The sequence below is a fragment of the Octopus bimaculoides genome, chromosome 14 (assembly GCF_046866305.1).
Source record: "Octopus bimaculoides isolate indiv1 chromosome 14, ASM4686630v1, whole genome shotgun sequence".
Taxonomy (NCBI): domain Eukaryota; kingdom Metazoa; phylum Mollusca; class Cephalopoda; order Octopoda; family Octopodidae; genus Octopus; species Octopus bimaculoides.
The window spans coordinates 38,070,984-38,087,296 of NC_142941.1; the positions used below are offsets into that span (position 1 = coordinate 38,070,984).

The 16,313-nt window shown below is 34.8% G+C and overlaps 1 protein-coding gene across 10 annotated transcripts in view; it reads right to left on the reverse strand.

Annotated features, from left to right (window-relative positions):
* LOC128249436 (protocadherin alpha-6-like) overlaps nucleotides 1–16,313 on the reverse strand; it is a 179,244-nt gene that overhangs the window by 110,633 nt on the left and 52,298 nt on the right. For 3 of the 10 annotated variants that reach the window (XR_016244379.1, XR_016244378.1, XR_016244377.1), the window contains exon 3: nucleotides 3,506–3,669. The exons of the other annotated variants lie outside the window; for them this stretch is intronic. The gene's annotated coding sequence lies outside the window, so the exon portion shown is untranslated. The remainder of the gene's footprint in view (nucleotides 1–3,505; nucleotides 3,670–16,313) is intronic. 10 annotated transcript variants of the gene reach the window in all.

Genomic DNA, 16,313 nt, shown 5'->3' on the forward strand with positions numbered 1-16,313 from the left:
TAAGTACCTAACTTATACGTCCTCGTTTTTAACACACCAGGTGATAGTTTAAACGAGATTTACTGCTATTTCTAACAGGTTGAGTGACTTCCTAATGGTTCCAATATAAGCTCATTTGTGACTGTATTTTTGATACAGATTATACAGAATAGATGCCAACTGTGGAAACTACAATTTTCCACTATCAGCCTAGCATATGCGAGACGATGAGCAAAGATCAAGGGAAGCTACTCGTCTTCTTTTAAATCCAAAAATATTTAAATTGTAATACCACCATCATCCTTTCTGATCCTCCTTCTGCACCGCCTTCGCGTAGTCGCCGTCGTTGTCATCGTCGTCATCGTCATCGTCATCATCAGCATATTCCTAATCGTTATCATCATCAGAATCATCATTTAACGTTTACTTTTTCATGCTTGCATGGGTCAGGCGAAATTTGTTGATTCAGAATTTCTGTCTGGATGCCTTCCCTAAATATATTTATTTAGTTTTTATTATTTTTTGTTTCTCTCATCACATCTACATATGAGAGTTGAGCATGACAGCTGCACCGAAGGCCACAGAGATGGAATGCATCTATTTATTTAATGGTTTGCTCTATGCTCTGTTTTCCTTTTGCCACTAGACTTATGAAGAAAGTATGAGGGTATTGGTGCTTGTATCTTGGCTTGCTGAACAACCGACATAATGAATAATATTATAGTGAGAACAGTCTGTGCAGAGCCAGTCACATACTCCTGTCCTTCAAATTTGTATTAATCTGATTCAACAGGTGCCATTAACTCAATAGTTATCAGGATGCAAGAGTTATATGGAGTTACCTTCTCTTTGATGGGCAGTGAGAGAACTAAATGGTCTGTTGGAGTTTCTGTGACATGATAATCAACCCATACCTGAGACCCTGACAGGTGTTTACAGCTCTGGCTCAGAGTAAACCTAGGAACAATAGTGGTTCCAATCTCTTCTAAACCCTGAAGCTCCTGAACCAGGCCTCACAACCTGATGTATTTTGAAGTCATATTCACAATGACAATGATATTTACTCATGGCAATTTCCACCATGTTGTTTTTATTGTTTTTTCTTTTGTTATTTTTTCTCTTGAATAATACTACGTTAAGCATGGTTGGTGCAGAACCACTCCCACTCTCTCATCATTCAAAACTGTATCAGGCTGATGCAACAAGTTCCATGAGCCAGTGCTGGATTAACCATTAAGCAAAAATAAGCTCATGCTTATGGCATCAAGAGAGGGGAGGACCCACAGAAATGATAAATGGTTTACAATACAAAAGAAATCTTAAACTTGCTAAAATAATATTTGATGTGGTTTATATGAGTGGAAATATAATTTCAAAATGTTCATGGTGTCATCGAGAAAATCTGATCAAAGATTTTGCAATTAAGAAAAGTAGGAGATAGCTTTTCAAATATAAATAAAGTGGAAGTATACAAAAATAAACATTATTTTCTATCTTACTGTTAGTTTTGTTTCATTTTGAAAAACAATTTATTTTGTGGTTTATTATTACCTCCGCTTTAGTAAAGGCGGAGGTATTGTTTTCAGTTGTGTTTGTTTGTCCGTGAACAAGATATCTCAAGAACCACTGGATGGATTCAGATGAAACTTTCAGGGATGTTTGGCCTCATGACTGGCATAAACTGATTAGATTTTGGGATTGATTCAGTACCGGACAAGGATTCTGGATTATGTTTCCTGCTTTTTTACTTAATTTTTGAGAGCAGTCGGGTTCATTTTTAGTATTCTCATTTGTAAGAGCAGTTGAGTTTATTTAAGATATTCTCATTTTAAAAATCAACTCTGGCTAATCATTGAGAGGATGTTGGTGTTATCTTGGTGGAGGTTTGCGCTCTCTGAGTGCTCTTGTTTTTATATTGAATTACAGTGTGGGGAAGCAAAACTAGGAAATTTTTGTAAGCCTTATATTTTTATGTAGCATTGGTCTTATCTTAATTTTTTATCTTATCTTAATTTTTTATCGTATCTTAATTTTTTATCTTATCTTAATTTTTTATCTTATCTTCATTTTTTATCTCATACTAACAATTTCATTTGGCTTTTCATATACAAGTCTAACTATGTCACCTCAAGAAGTAAAGAAACAATGCATTGCCGATTTACTCCACTCAGGAATTAACATCAAGCGAATTTCTGAGTTGGTTAATGTGTCATTAAGCACAGTTTACATCAAGAATTGTTTGAATAACATCAAAGGCATTCAGAGGAAGAAAGTCATTGGAGGAACCAGAAGGCCACATATCAAAAATTTCAAAGGATCCAACCACATCCAAAAGGAAACTGGCAATTGACATGAAAGTTGATGCCAAGACTGTAAGAAAGGCTGTTAACTTTGATATAGGCCTGCTATCATTTGCGCAAACTCTAAGACACTTCCTGGCTGGTTCAATGAAAGTCAGGAGGTTTGAAAGGGCAAAGTATTGTCCTTCCTCAAGAGATCTGGATCTACTGTGAAAATATTTTCTGATGAGAAAATCTTCACTGTGGATGTTGCTGTGAACAGACAAGGTGATTGGTTTATTGCTGAATTGCCATCTCAAGTCAAGGGAATTTTCAGAGCAAAGCATCCTGCTCAGGTGATGGTTTGGGGAGTTGTGGCATCAGATGGCAAAAAAATGTCCCTGCATTTTTTCAAATATGGTGAGAGAATCTGTGCTGATGTCTATTACAAAGTGTTAAGATATCATGCCTTGGCTTAAGTCTAATTACCTGGAAGGTAATTATATGTGGACTCAGGATGGAGCACCTGCTTATACAGCAAAGAAAGTGCGAATATTTTGCAAGGACAATTTTACTGTTTTTTAGCCCTCTGATTTCTGGCCCTTCTCCAGTCCAGATTTGAATCTGCTGGACTATTCTGTTTGGGGCACTTTAGAGCAATCTACCAACAGAACATCTCATCCTAGCACTGAACACCTCAAGCAGGTTTTGAAGGAATAATGAGCCAAATTGTTTAAACATTTTATCACGAAGGGCTGTGGAGCTTTCAGTTGCTGTATCCGATTGGTGATAGAAAATAACGGTAAACACATCGAGTGGAATCTCTAGTATTGGCAGTAATAACTTATTTATAAATAATTTTGTAATATGCTGACTCTTCTGTGTACAATAAAACATTTTGACTTTTCCAAGATTTGCTTCACCACCCTGTACATGTATATAGGGCACCAAAATCTTTTAAGTGCTTAAGGCCTCAATGAGTCTTAATCCAACCCTGGCTCGAGCCCAGAAGATATCAGGGTGCAGGATTTTTTCATTATCTTCAATGAAATGAAGATTTCTTAGATATTGAAGTAAGCGCTAACACACTTAATGTTCTCATCATCATAACTTATATATAAAGGCTATATCTGTGTTGAGAAGAGGCAAACATTTTAAAACAATATTTGACAAAAATCGAACAGAGGCAAGAGGGATAACTCAAAATTGAAAAGTGAAAAAATAATTTCTGAAATGGTTTAACGCACCAGATTGTTTCTAAGGTGAAGACTTATCAGCCAAAGGGTCAATAGGCCATACCTTGTCACCTGTGTAACAGAAGACCCCTTAAAATTTAATCACCATAGGTCATCTAGCTGTAAATAGGTACCATATGGAGTTGTAATTCTGAGCTAAAACCTCTCCCATCAGCCTGAAAAACACAATGAAGAAACAATTCCACTTTATCCTTTCTTGAATCAATACAAGAAGGTGAAGATTTCTGTGGTGCCTCCACAACCTTAACATTTATGAAACATTATTTTTGAAAACAAATTGTAGACATACGAAAAAAGGGCATTTATATGTCCCATTCTCTTTTTAGTTTCGCCTAAAACTCAAAGCTTAGGAGGAGACAGAATTCCTGTATTTTATTTTTATCTTTTTCCTTGTTTCAGTCATTGAACTGTGGTTATACTGGGGCATTACATTGAAGGGTTTAGTCAAATGAATTGACTTCAGTACTTATTTTTTAGAAGTCTGGTACTTGTTCTATTTATTTTGCCGAACTGCTAAGTTATGGGGATGTAAACAAACCAAAATCAGTTGTCAAAGGTGGACAGACAGACAGACAAACAGACAAACAGACAGACAAACAAACACACACACACACACACACACACACACACACACACACGTGATAGGTTTCCACACAGGTTCTGTCAACCCAATTCACCCACAAAGTATTGGTCAGCTTTGGGCTATAGCAGAAGACACTTGCCCAAGGTGCAAATGGAGTGGGACTGAACCCAAGACCATCTGCCTGCAAAGTGAATTTCTTAATCATACAGCCATGAGCTAATTACTATTACTGTTAACTTAGAACTGGTTGATTTTATACGCTTTCATTTTATGTTATAAATATTCATAATCAGGTCCTGTATTAAATTTCATTGTGGAATAGATCTATATCCTGTACAATAGCTGATTTATAATACAGTAAAAACACAATATTTATGCATATAACATAAACTTATTTTAACTCTAAACAAAATAACTGAAGAAGATCTTAAGTAATGGATGCATTTCCTATTAAACACTAAACAGACCTTAAACATATGTATTAAATGATTTTAAAATATCACTATTAGGTTTAACTTCATTGTTACAATTTATATGATTTGATGCTTGTACAAACTAACCAGTCCAGATTCCACTTACATGGATTAGTCTAACAGAATTAATTATATTTGCCTTGAATCAAACATTCTGGTACTGTGCACTGCTTCTTAGCATAACATCAAATGTGTGTATATATATATATATATATATATATATATATATATATATATATATATATAAAACAAATAATAAATGAGTATATGCATATATACGTACAGGTATGTGCATACCTACGTCTACCTGTATATATAGGTGCATATCTGGGTACAGGACATTGCAAACAAAACGTAGACAAGAAAATAATAATAACCAGAGTACAGAAAACATGCAAGCCACATAGAGAACATTTTCCTTCATCAGCTACCCCCATTTTAACACCGGCGTTTCGAAGAGTATATATATATATATATATATATATATATATATATATTTATATATATATATATATACTCTTTATTCTTTTACTTGTTTCAGTCATTTGACTGCGGCCATGCTGGAGCACTGCCTTTAGTCGAACAAAGGGGAAAACAGAGAAAAGGGAAAAATTAAAAAATAGAAAAGTAAACAGGAGTGGCTGTGTGGTAAGTAGCTTGCTTACCAACCACATGGTTCTGGGTTCAGTCCCACTGCGTGGCATCTTGGGCAAGTGTCTTCTACCATAGCTTCGGGCTGACCAAAACCTTGTGAGTGGATTTGGTAGATGGAAACTGAAAGAAGCCTTTCGTGTGTATATATATATATATATATATATATATATATATATATATATATGCGAGTAAAAATAAATACAAAAAAGGTGGGGTTTTTTGTATGATTGTGTATAGAGGAATATATTATTTTGCTTAAAAGAGTTCCAACACTGTGTGTTTTTTATGTTTTATTTATATTCCTGCAGAACTAATGTGGGGTATAGAATATGGAATATACAATATATAATATAATATACAATATACAATATAAAATAAAATAAAATAAAAATGGATGGCACCATGAAAGAAAGTATTGAATGTAGATGAAATATTGAGTGTTCAATATAAAGGATCAAATATATAAATATATAAATATAAATATATATATATATAAAGGCGACTCGAGTTTCAGGGCTATTTCCCTTCGTCATGGCCGGTATGACAGACTTTAACAGACAGTCTGTTAAAGTCTGTCATACCGGCCATGACGAAGGGAAATAGCCCTGAAACTCGAGTCGCCTTTATATATATATATTTATATTTAGATATTTATATATTTGATCCTTTATATTGAACACTCAATATTTCATCTACATTCAATACTTTCTTTCATGGTGCCATCCATTTTTATTTTATTTTATTTTATATTGTATATTGTATATTATATTATATATTGTATATTCCATATTCTATACCCCACATTAGTTCTGCAGGAATATAAATAAAACATAAAAAACACACAGTGTTGGAACTCTTTTAAGCAAAATAATATATATATATATATATATATATATATATATATATATATATATACACATGTAAGTGTGTGTTTCTGTGTTTGTCCCCCAACACCTCTTGACAACCGATGCTGGTGTGTTTACGTCCCCGTAACTTAGTGGTTCAGCAAAAGAGTTTGATTGAATAAGTACTAGGCTTACAAAGAATAAGTCCTGGGGTTGATTTGCTTGACTAAAGGCAGTGCTCCTGCATGTCCACAGTCAAATGACTGAAACAAATAAAATAAAATAAAATAAAAATAAAGGGGGGAAAAAATGTAAATTTACAGCAACAATGTTTTTCCTAGTATGTATGACATACCAGTTAAGACAATCTTTTGCACTTCCTGCATGGATGATAAGCCAGGGATCATTCATAAATATAATTCCAAGTGCTCCTACAATCACTGGTATTGTAACCATCTTGAGATGCCACATCTTTTCGATTTTGATTAGCAAATCTTTATATTTTCTGAGCTTATCAAATTCTTTTGCCGAGATATTATGGTCACAGGGTATGCTCATGTCAATCAATAAACAGACTTTATTGCTTTTGTCTTTCACAACAATATCTGGTTTATTTGCCTTGATAGTTCAGTCTCTATAAACTGGGAAGTCCCAAAGAATAGTTACATATTCTGGGGGTTGGAGCTCTCTATCACATTACTCACTTCTCTATCACTTATAACCCACCTTTCCCATCAGTCATTTATGCTGCTCAGATAATAATGGTTGGTACAAGCTTATTGGCATTAGGTCCACTTTGTCCCCCTCTGTGACCATACTCATCACTCTAGCTTTCTCACCTATTACTATCTACATAAGAAAATTACATTGGACCATCTTCATCACTCTACCTTTCTCACTCATCATTATGCGTATCTTGAAGAAACTCCACCAGAATGTTTGCACCCAACATACTCTGACTTCACCCCTTTCTGTTCTGCCACTCACCACTCCCTTTCCTTGCTGCCAGTCATCATACACCTTTACCTGGGCCCAGTAGTATAGCTAGAGGAGTAAGGTGTGGGGACGTGACACCCCAGTGACATTTTTAAGGAGATGGAATTTCTGGTTCTGCTGTATAATTTTGTATAGGCTTGGTGTGGCCAGGGGTGAGGTGAAAAGCTCAGGGGCTACCCTGGGTAGCCCACACTCTAACTATACTACTACTTTGGCCATTTCTGCTCCTGTTCATCACCATAGGCTTGGGAACAGTGGGTGCTAGGACACACCCTAATTTCTTTTCCTTCTATCAGTGGTTGGGCAATGAAAACGTGTTGAACGCCACAGGTTGGATCTGGGTGAAGAAAATTTTGTTCCTGTACTTATGTCTATCACTCCACCCTAGGTCTTCGCTCCAATTAATTTATCTCTAACATCACACTTTATTCCTTTCGCCTACCCATTCCGGTTTCTCTTTCTCTCCCTCTTTTTCCTTTCTTTCTTTCTGTCTATTTGTCTGTCTGTCTCTCCCAGCGGGCTCATTATATGAAGCAAGCAAACACGTTGCTTAGTATCCAAGCAAGTAGAGCGAAGTCACAAAGGGAGGTAACTGTGTTATCCTCAGTAACAATAGATGCTGTTTATTAGCACCAAACGAAGTTCTTGAAGAGAAAACACGAATCAACAAAGGGGAAAATAAAGTCGTGTTTTAAATCCTCAGGATTTAAAATCTCATTAATTTCTACTTTGAAAAGGGTAAACAAAAAAAAAAAAAGTTATGTCAGATTTGCGACGAAATACAAAACAATGTTTCTTTAACTTTTTATTAATATTATTATTATTTTTGTTTTATTTATTTTTGTGTTTCGTCTTTATCCAGTTTTGTTCCAATCGCTATTACAATTCCTATACAAGTTTAAAACTTAGTAGAGCTATTAAACTGGCTTTTGATCCTCTACATCAACCTTGTAACCTCTCAGAAACGTTGAGATAACAGACGAATTGATTTTTTTTCAAAAATACGTGAACACCACACACACACACACACGTTTCTATATACACACGTATTTAAAAACAAGTGATCGAAATAAATGTGATAAATAAGCTAAGGGGTGATATACGCAAAAGATTCTCAATTAATTGAAATTTCCTCTTTAGTTTGTAGAAAGAAAAATAAAAATATCTAAATATCTGTGTTCTCGACATAGAAATACATACACATGCACACACACGCACATACGCGCGCGCACACAGACACATTCACGGACGTTGAGGCACGCAGACGTTCACACGCATACATACATGTACTCACATTCATCCACTTTTACCTCCCTCCACACACACACACACAGTCACATAACAGTATACGCAGGCACAAATATCAGCGTTTGCAAATATACTAGTGTGTTCATGCATCATAAAACACAAGCAAATAAACACGACTGAAAAACAAAACTAATACTGAAATATAATATAAATTTATCTTCGCCACCAACCCCAGATACAAACATCATACACGTGCGCACACACGCACACACACATACATACACATTCTTCACAACATATGAACGCACTCACACGCGCGCGCGCATACACCCGTGTGTTTCTCTTATTTGTTTCAGTCCTTGGACTCTGCTCATGCTGGAGCACTGCTTTGAAGTGTTTAGTTCAACGAATAGGCTCCAGTACTTATTTGTACCAAAGTCCTGTACTTATTCTATTAACAATCTTTTGCTGAACCGCTAAGTTACAGAGACGTAAACAAACGAATACCCGTTGTCAGGTGGTGTTGGGAGATAAAATACATAGAAACACGCACACACACACGCACACACAATTTGCTTACACATAGTGTCAGTCTAGCAAATTCTCTCACAAAGCATTGGTCAACCCTGTGTGTTATAGTAGAAAACACTTGACAAAGGTGGTGCACAGAAGGACTGAACCCAAAACCAGGTGGTTCCAAAAGAAGCTTCTTTGCTACACTGACGTTTCTTTAACCTGTTACTCGTTTCAGTCACTGAACTGTGACCATGCTGTAGCACAACCTTGAAGGGTTTAGCTTAACAAATTGACCTCCGTATTGGCTCTAATTTCAATAGGAAATCTTGTAGGAATAACTTTAAAAAAAAATAATAATTGCACTGCTAACACAGGTAGGACTTATATGCCTTTAATATACTTGGTAGTATATTGTTGCATAACGAAATACCGTACTCCTATCAACAATTAATATGTATGTACCAGTTATGGCGGTGAGCTGGCAAAATTGTTAATGTGCTGGTAAAATGCTTAGCCTTTTGTGGTTAATAAAATAAGTATCAGTTGAGTACTGGGGTCGATGTAATCAACTTAACCCCACCCCCAAAATTGCTGGCCTTGTGCCAAAATTTTGTAATCAATATGTATGCACCAGTTGTCAGCGATGTGATTAATATATAAAAGTGTTATATCAAATTGTGTTACACTGCTATATTTAGTGGCTATTTAAGCAATGTGTTTGAGGCTGGTTAATAAGTTAGATGTGGTACTGATGAAAGAGCAAGAACTCCCAAAATATGTATATACACCCATTTCCTATTTTCTTATCTTTGATCACATTGTTTACATAGATGTAGTCATATATGAAATGTCATAACTTTAAAAACCTCATAACTTTTAAAAAATTATTTAATTGCACTGCTAGCATATGTAAGCCGTAGTATTGACCTATAAGCCTGTAATATACTTGATAGTATGTTATGGTTGCATAATGAAACATGGTGTCCTGACCAGCAATTAATAAATATGTACCAGTTGCCAAGAATGTGTTTAATATGGAAAATTGGTGGTAATTTAAGCAATGTGTTTGTAGATTGTAAATGGGTTGGATGTGGTGCTGAAGAAGGAGCAGAGTTCCTGAAATACACATATACACCCATTTCCTATTTTATTATATTTGATTGCTTTGTTTACATAGACATTGTTGTTTATGAAGCATCACAACTTTAAAACTATCATAACTTTAAAACCATCGTAGCTTTAAAAACATCATAACTTTTTAAAAAAGTGATTTAATCATACTGCTGATACAGGTAAGATGCATTATTGACCTATAAGAGTTTTGAAGAGCTCACTCAAACAATAGAAATAGCAGTCAAATTTCCCTCAAACTTCGTTCTATAGTATTGGCTTCAAATTTTAGGCACTAGGTCGGCAATCTTATGTGAGTGGGTAAGTTGATTTGATCAACCCCAATGCTCATCTGATATTTATTTTATTGATTCTGAAAGGGTGAAGACAAAATCGACCTAGGCAGCATTTAAAATTTGTTCTATGATATCTGTTTCAAATTTTAGCATAAGGCCAGCAATTTTAGGGTGGGGGTAGGGTGTATGTCGATCACTACAATCCGAAGGTTCAACTGGTACTTATTTCATCAATTCCAAAAGGATAAAAGACAAAGTTGGCCTCAGTGGAAATTGAACTCACAATGTAAAGATAGATGAAATGACACTAAGCATTTTGCCCAGCGTGCTTGATTTTTTTCCACTTTACTGCCTTAGTTCATTCTCCGATATTAAAAAAAAGATAGTATAGAACTAGATACAATGATGTTGAAAGATCTCTCAGTGCTCTGGAGGCAATGGAAGCACTTTTGGTGCTCATACTTAATTAAAAGGCATGATAGGCTAGATATACATATTTATACATATAGGTTTGTAAAAATGTTGCATGCCTTCATACCAGTACTCAGTCAGGAATGATCACATCTCGTTGCTCTTCCCTTGCTATGTGAGTGACTTTATACACTGCCTGAGATAGAATAGAATAGTCAAAGGTGGAAACTCTTTGATTATTGGTCTATTCTAATGGCATTGTCCTAAGGCTAAACATGTAAAAAGCACTGGCGATGGTACCACATAAAAATCATGGGAGCTGCTGCTACATAAAAAACACTGGTGATGGTGCCATGTAAAAAGCACCCAGTACACACTGTAAAGTGGTTGGCATTAGGAGGAACAGCCAACTATAGAGACCAAGCCAAAACTAAAAATGATACATGCAGTTAAGTAATTATCACAATAGCATGCATGCTGTATTTGATGGCATAAAAGACGCATGGGTATATTAGATGCATCCCAAATTCAGCAATGTATATTCAGGGAAAAAGTTTTTGTGCATTAAAGCATGTAGTCAAACTGATGGTCACCATTGTTGTTCTGTTCAGAATGGATCTTTATTAGATGGTATGAAGTTTAGGCTATGTGCTGTCCCATATTAAAACCAACTCCAAACTGTTTTTGATAAATATCTATTTATACACATACACATCATGTGCCTTGTAGAGAACCTTGGTGCTGGTACCACATAAAATTCATTGGTGCTGGTGCCTAATGAAAAGCACTGGTGCTGGTGCCAATTAAAAACCACCGGTAATGGTACCACATAAAAAGCACTGATGATGGTGCCCTATAAAAAGCACCCAATGCACTCTGTAAAGTGACTGGTATTAGTAAGGGAATCAAACTGTAGAAACTAAGTCAAAAGAGACTATGGAACCTGGTGCACCCCTGGTCTTGCCAGCTCCTGTCAAGCCGTCCAACCCATGCCAGCATAGAAAACAGAAGTTTACTGATGATGATCCAGATGTTTACCAGATTTGAATTGCTGTCTGCCAATAGTAAATGAATTTTACACAACACCAGCACCGGCCACAACTATGATCTCATTTGGCTTAACATGTCTTCTCAAGCATGGTATAATGCCAAAGGTCTTGGTCACTGGTCAAGCACGGTATAATGCCAAAAGTCTTGGTCACTTAAGTTAGTTAATGTTTATTTATTTCTAGTACAGACAAACATACTATCAAAATATTTTGAAGGATATCAATTATATCCTCTGAACTCCAAATACTTGATTGACACTTCATTTTATCAACCCTGGAAGAGTGGAAAGCAAAGGTGACTAAGATAGAATTTAACTAAAGAGTGTTGAGGCCATAACTGAATACTAACTGTAATAAAGTATTTTGTTCGGCAACCTAAAGATTCCACTTTTTACATTTTAATAAACACCAAAGTAACATAAAATCATAAAATAGTTAAGCTGACATGGAGACAAAAAAAAAAAAAAAAGACTGATTGAATTTCACTGATCAGTTTTGCAGAAATGGATTGATTTATTGATGAAGTTAGCTCAACTTTCACGTTGACTGGGCAGTTCACTTTCTGTACTGGTAATATATACCGGGATCCCCAATTCGAAAGGGTGTCATCAAGAATATTTACTTAGAGGTTTGTCATTATCATCATCATCACTGCAACTGCTACCATGGTTAGGACATAGACTAAATATACATTGAAAAACACACTTTAAATTTTGATTAACTGAGGACAGTGAAAACTGTCAGTAAAATGTGATTTTCTTTTCCCTGCAGAACTTCTTATGATACAACTTGCATTAAATTTTATTCACTAAAACTTTTTTATGCACAAACTTATATCCGTACGAAAACTTTTTAGTAAAATGTAATTCTCTCACTTTCTATTTTATTTTATTTTATTTTTATGTAAAAATGATCTTCTGAAAACACATCTTGATATTTTTATAGTAAAACCATTATAAGAAAACATTTATCGTGTGATAACAATTTTGTATCTATATTTCCATATATAATGGGGATATTTACCATGTGCATTAAAAAATAAAACTTGTTTTCTTCATATGTGTTAATACACACACACACACACATGCACACACACACACACACACACACACACAAGAATATATATATATGCATAGATATGTATGTGTGTGTGTGTGTGTATATATATATATATATATATATAATAATTAATAGTGACAGAAGCAGTATAAATACCAAAAGGTAATATTTATTTCTCCTTAAGAGTGGATGTTGTGTTAGAACACAGAATACTGCTATAGTTATTATAAGGGTATAAGGGGACTTCTCATATGGACTAATGGTGCATATAAGTGCTTGTGTTTATACTACTAGTGGGTAGATAATTATCCCCTATCATCTGCAGATCACATGATTTTGGCCTTCCTTGGCCTTATCGATGTGTGTGTGTATGTTTGTGTTTATCCTGCACCACTACTTGACAACTGGTGTTGGTTTGGTCACATTGCCATAACTATAACTTGGACTCTTTGAGCTCTGAACTCAAATCCTTCTAGGGTTGATAAAAAATATCAGTTCAGGCACAGACATTAATGAGTGGTTAAGAAATTTGCTTTCCAGTCATATGATTTCAAGTTCAGTCCCACTGTGTGGCATCATGGGCATATCTTCTACTATAGCTCCAGGCTGTCCAATACTTTATGAGTAGATTTGGTGCATATGTACACATGCTCGTGCACACACACACATTCACACACACACACGCGCATACACACACACACACATATGCATGAGTGTGTACATACATGCATGCATACATATATATTCTGCTCTATATCTATCTTTATATTTCATATAAAAGTGTGTGCATGCATGTGCGCGTGTGTGTGTGTGTGCATGTGTAGAAAGAGTATTGGATGTAATGGTTTGAATATCAGTGATGTAGAATTTGTAAAAACACTTATTTTTTTTTTTTATCCAATTTTCATTTTCATTTTTTAATAATCAGAAACTAATTTGGGTCTATGTACTAGATTCTGTTTCTTTTTTTTTTTTTTAATATATGTATATTATTATTATATTAACAAATACAAAATTTTTTTGCTATATAAATATATTTTGTTTGCATTTGAAGTGTATAAATTTATTTTGTTTGAATATATAATTACATTTTCATTCTCTATCACTTGAAACAACAGCATTTTTTTATTTTCACAAGTGAAACAGTACAATACCAAATACTTTCATTATTGAATATACATAACTTGCATTATTCTGGAAACTAATATAGCTATTATTGCAATAATGATTTGTTTGCTTTTTTTTTTATCTATGTAATTAATATGTAAATATATGTATATAGCATTGGTTTAAGATTCTTTATTAATCTGTTTCTTTTTTAAGGTATTTTTTATGCTGATTAAATAGAAACAAAACAAAAAATTAGTTTTGTATATTTATTTAGCTATTGTTATTGTTGCTGTTATTATTATTTTATTATTATTATTGAGCTGGCAAAATCATTAGAATGCCGGGTGAAATGCATAGCAGCATTTTGTCTGATTTGATGTTCTGAGTTCAAATTCCACCAAGGTCAGTTTTGCTTTCATCCTTTTGAGGTTGATAAAATAAGTACCAATAAAGCACTGAGGTCAATGTAATCTTTTCTAAAATAGGCACAAAGGCTGAAATTTGGTGGGAGGGGACTAGTTGATTACATTGACCCCAGTGTTTCACTGGTATTTAATTTATTGACCCCAAAAGGATGAAAGGCAAAGTCGACCTCAGCGAAATTTGAACTCAGAACGTAGTGACGAACGAAATACCGCTAAGCATTTCGTCCAGCGTGCCAACGATTCTACCAGCTCATCGCCTTGCACTGGAGTCGATGTAATCGACTAACCCCCTCCCCCAAAACTTCAGGCCTTGTGTCTATAGTAGAAAGGATTATTATTATTATTATCATTGAGTGAGAGAGCAGTGCACGCCATTAAAGTGACATTGGGGTAAAATATATGAAACCTAATATACACACCATGACTACCTGTCTGATAAGGATACATCAGATACATGCATCACAAACATATGAGTGCAACATGATAATCTCATATAAAGAGAAACAGTGCATGAGCTTGCAGGTGGGGCCCAGTTAGAATTTTCTTCAGGTTGAATAGACCATCCCACTCAAAAGGTACCTGAATAGGGGTGGTTTAAGGATGTTGAATGAAACAACCATGTTTCCAAACGTGAATTATCCAAACCCCAAAGAATTCCTCTCAACACATGCTATGGTACTCCCCCACCACTTCTACTTGTGATCAGAGATGGACATATCGTCAGCCACTAAGGGACATACTCAACTGGTTAAGGTCAAGCAACTGACAAGCAAATCTGTGGTATTAAGCAGAATATCTGCTGTAGCCCATCTTTTATACCAAGACAAAACAATGTATATGAAAACACTTCCAATCAGTTCAGATCAGAACCCATGAGAGCCACTGTCTGGTACTGCATCAGGGTGGAAATGTTATCATTATTATTAGCTCCGCCTAAGCAAAGACGGAGGTATTATTTTCAGTTGTGTATGTTTGTTTGTTTCTTTGTCTGGGGACAAGATATCACAAGAACCGCTGGATGGATTTGGATGAAACTTTCAGGGATGTTTGGCCTTGTGACTGGCAAGAACTGATTAGATTATAGGATCGATCCGGTACCGGACAAGGATTCTGGATTATGTTCCCGGTTTTTTTACTTAATTTTTGAGAGTGGTTGGGTTCATTTTTAGCATTCTTGCTTGTGAGAGCTGTTGAGTTTATTTTAAAAAATCATCTCTGGCTAATTGTTGAGAGGATGTTAGTGTCACCTTGGCAGAGGTTTGTGCTCTCTGAGTGCTCTTGTTATTATTATTATTATTAGTATGGTTGCTATTATTATTATTATTATTATTATCATCATTATTATTATTATTATTATTATTATTATTATTATTATTATTATTATTATTATATGCAGATTCTAGATCTCTGAGACTCAAACCAAAAAGATATATCTGTATAGCATTAAAAATTAAGAAAAAATAAAAAGCTTAATAGATGTAGGCATGTCTGTGAGATTAAGAAGCCTACTTTGCAACTATTTGGTTCTGGGTTCAGTTTCACAGCATGGTACCTTGGTTAAGTGTCTTCTACTATAGTCCCAAGCTGACCAATGATTTGTGATTGAATTTGGTAGACAGAAATTGTGTGGAAGCATGTCATATATATACATATATATATATATATATATATATATATATAGACAGATAGATATAGATATACATATACATATATGCACACATACATATACATATATAAGTGAAGAATATGACAGGGTGCAGCACTGGACAGATATGGTGCTTTTGAACCTTTTACTATAAGAAAGAAGTTTCTCCATGGTAACTGCAATGAATTTGCCTTTAGGTGTTGGAATATGTCTCACAAACATATTTTAACTAGCCTAAAGTTTGCTTATGCCTAAACACTGCTTGGCATTGACACTGCTGTAATATATATACATATATATATATATATATATATATATATATATATATATATATATATATATATATATATATACATATATATATATATATATATATATA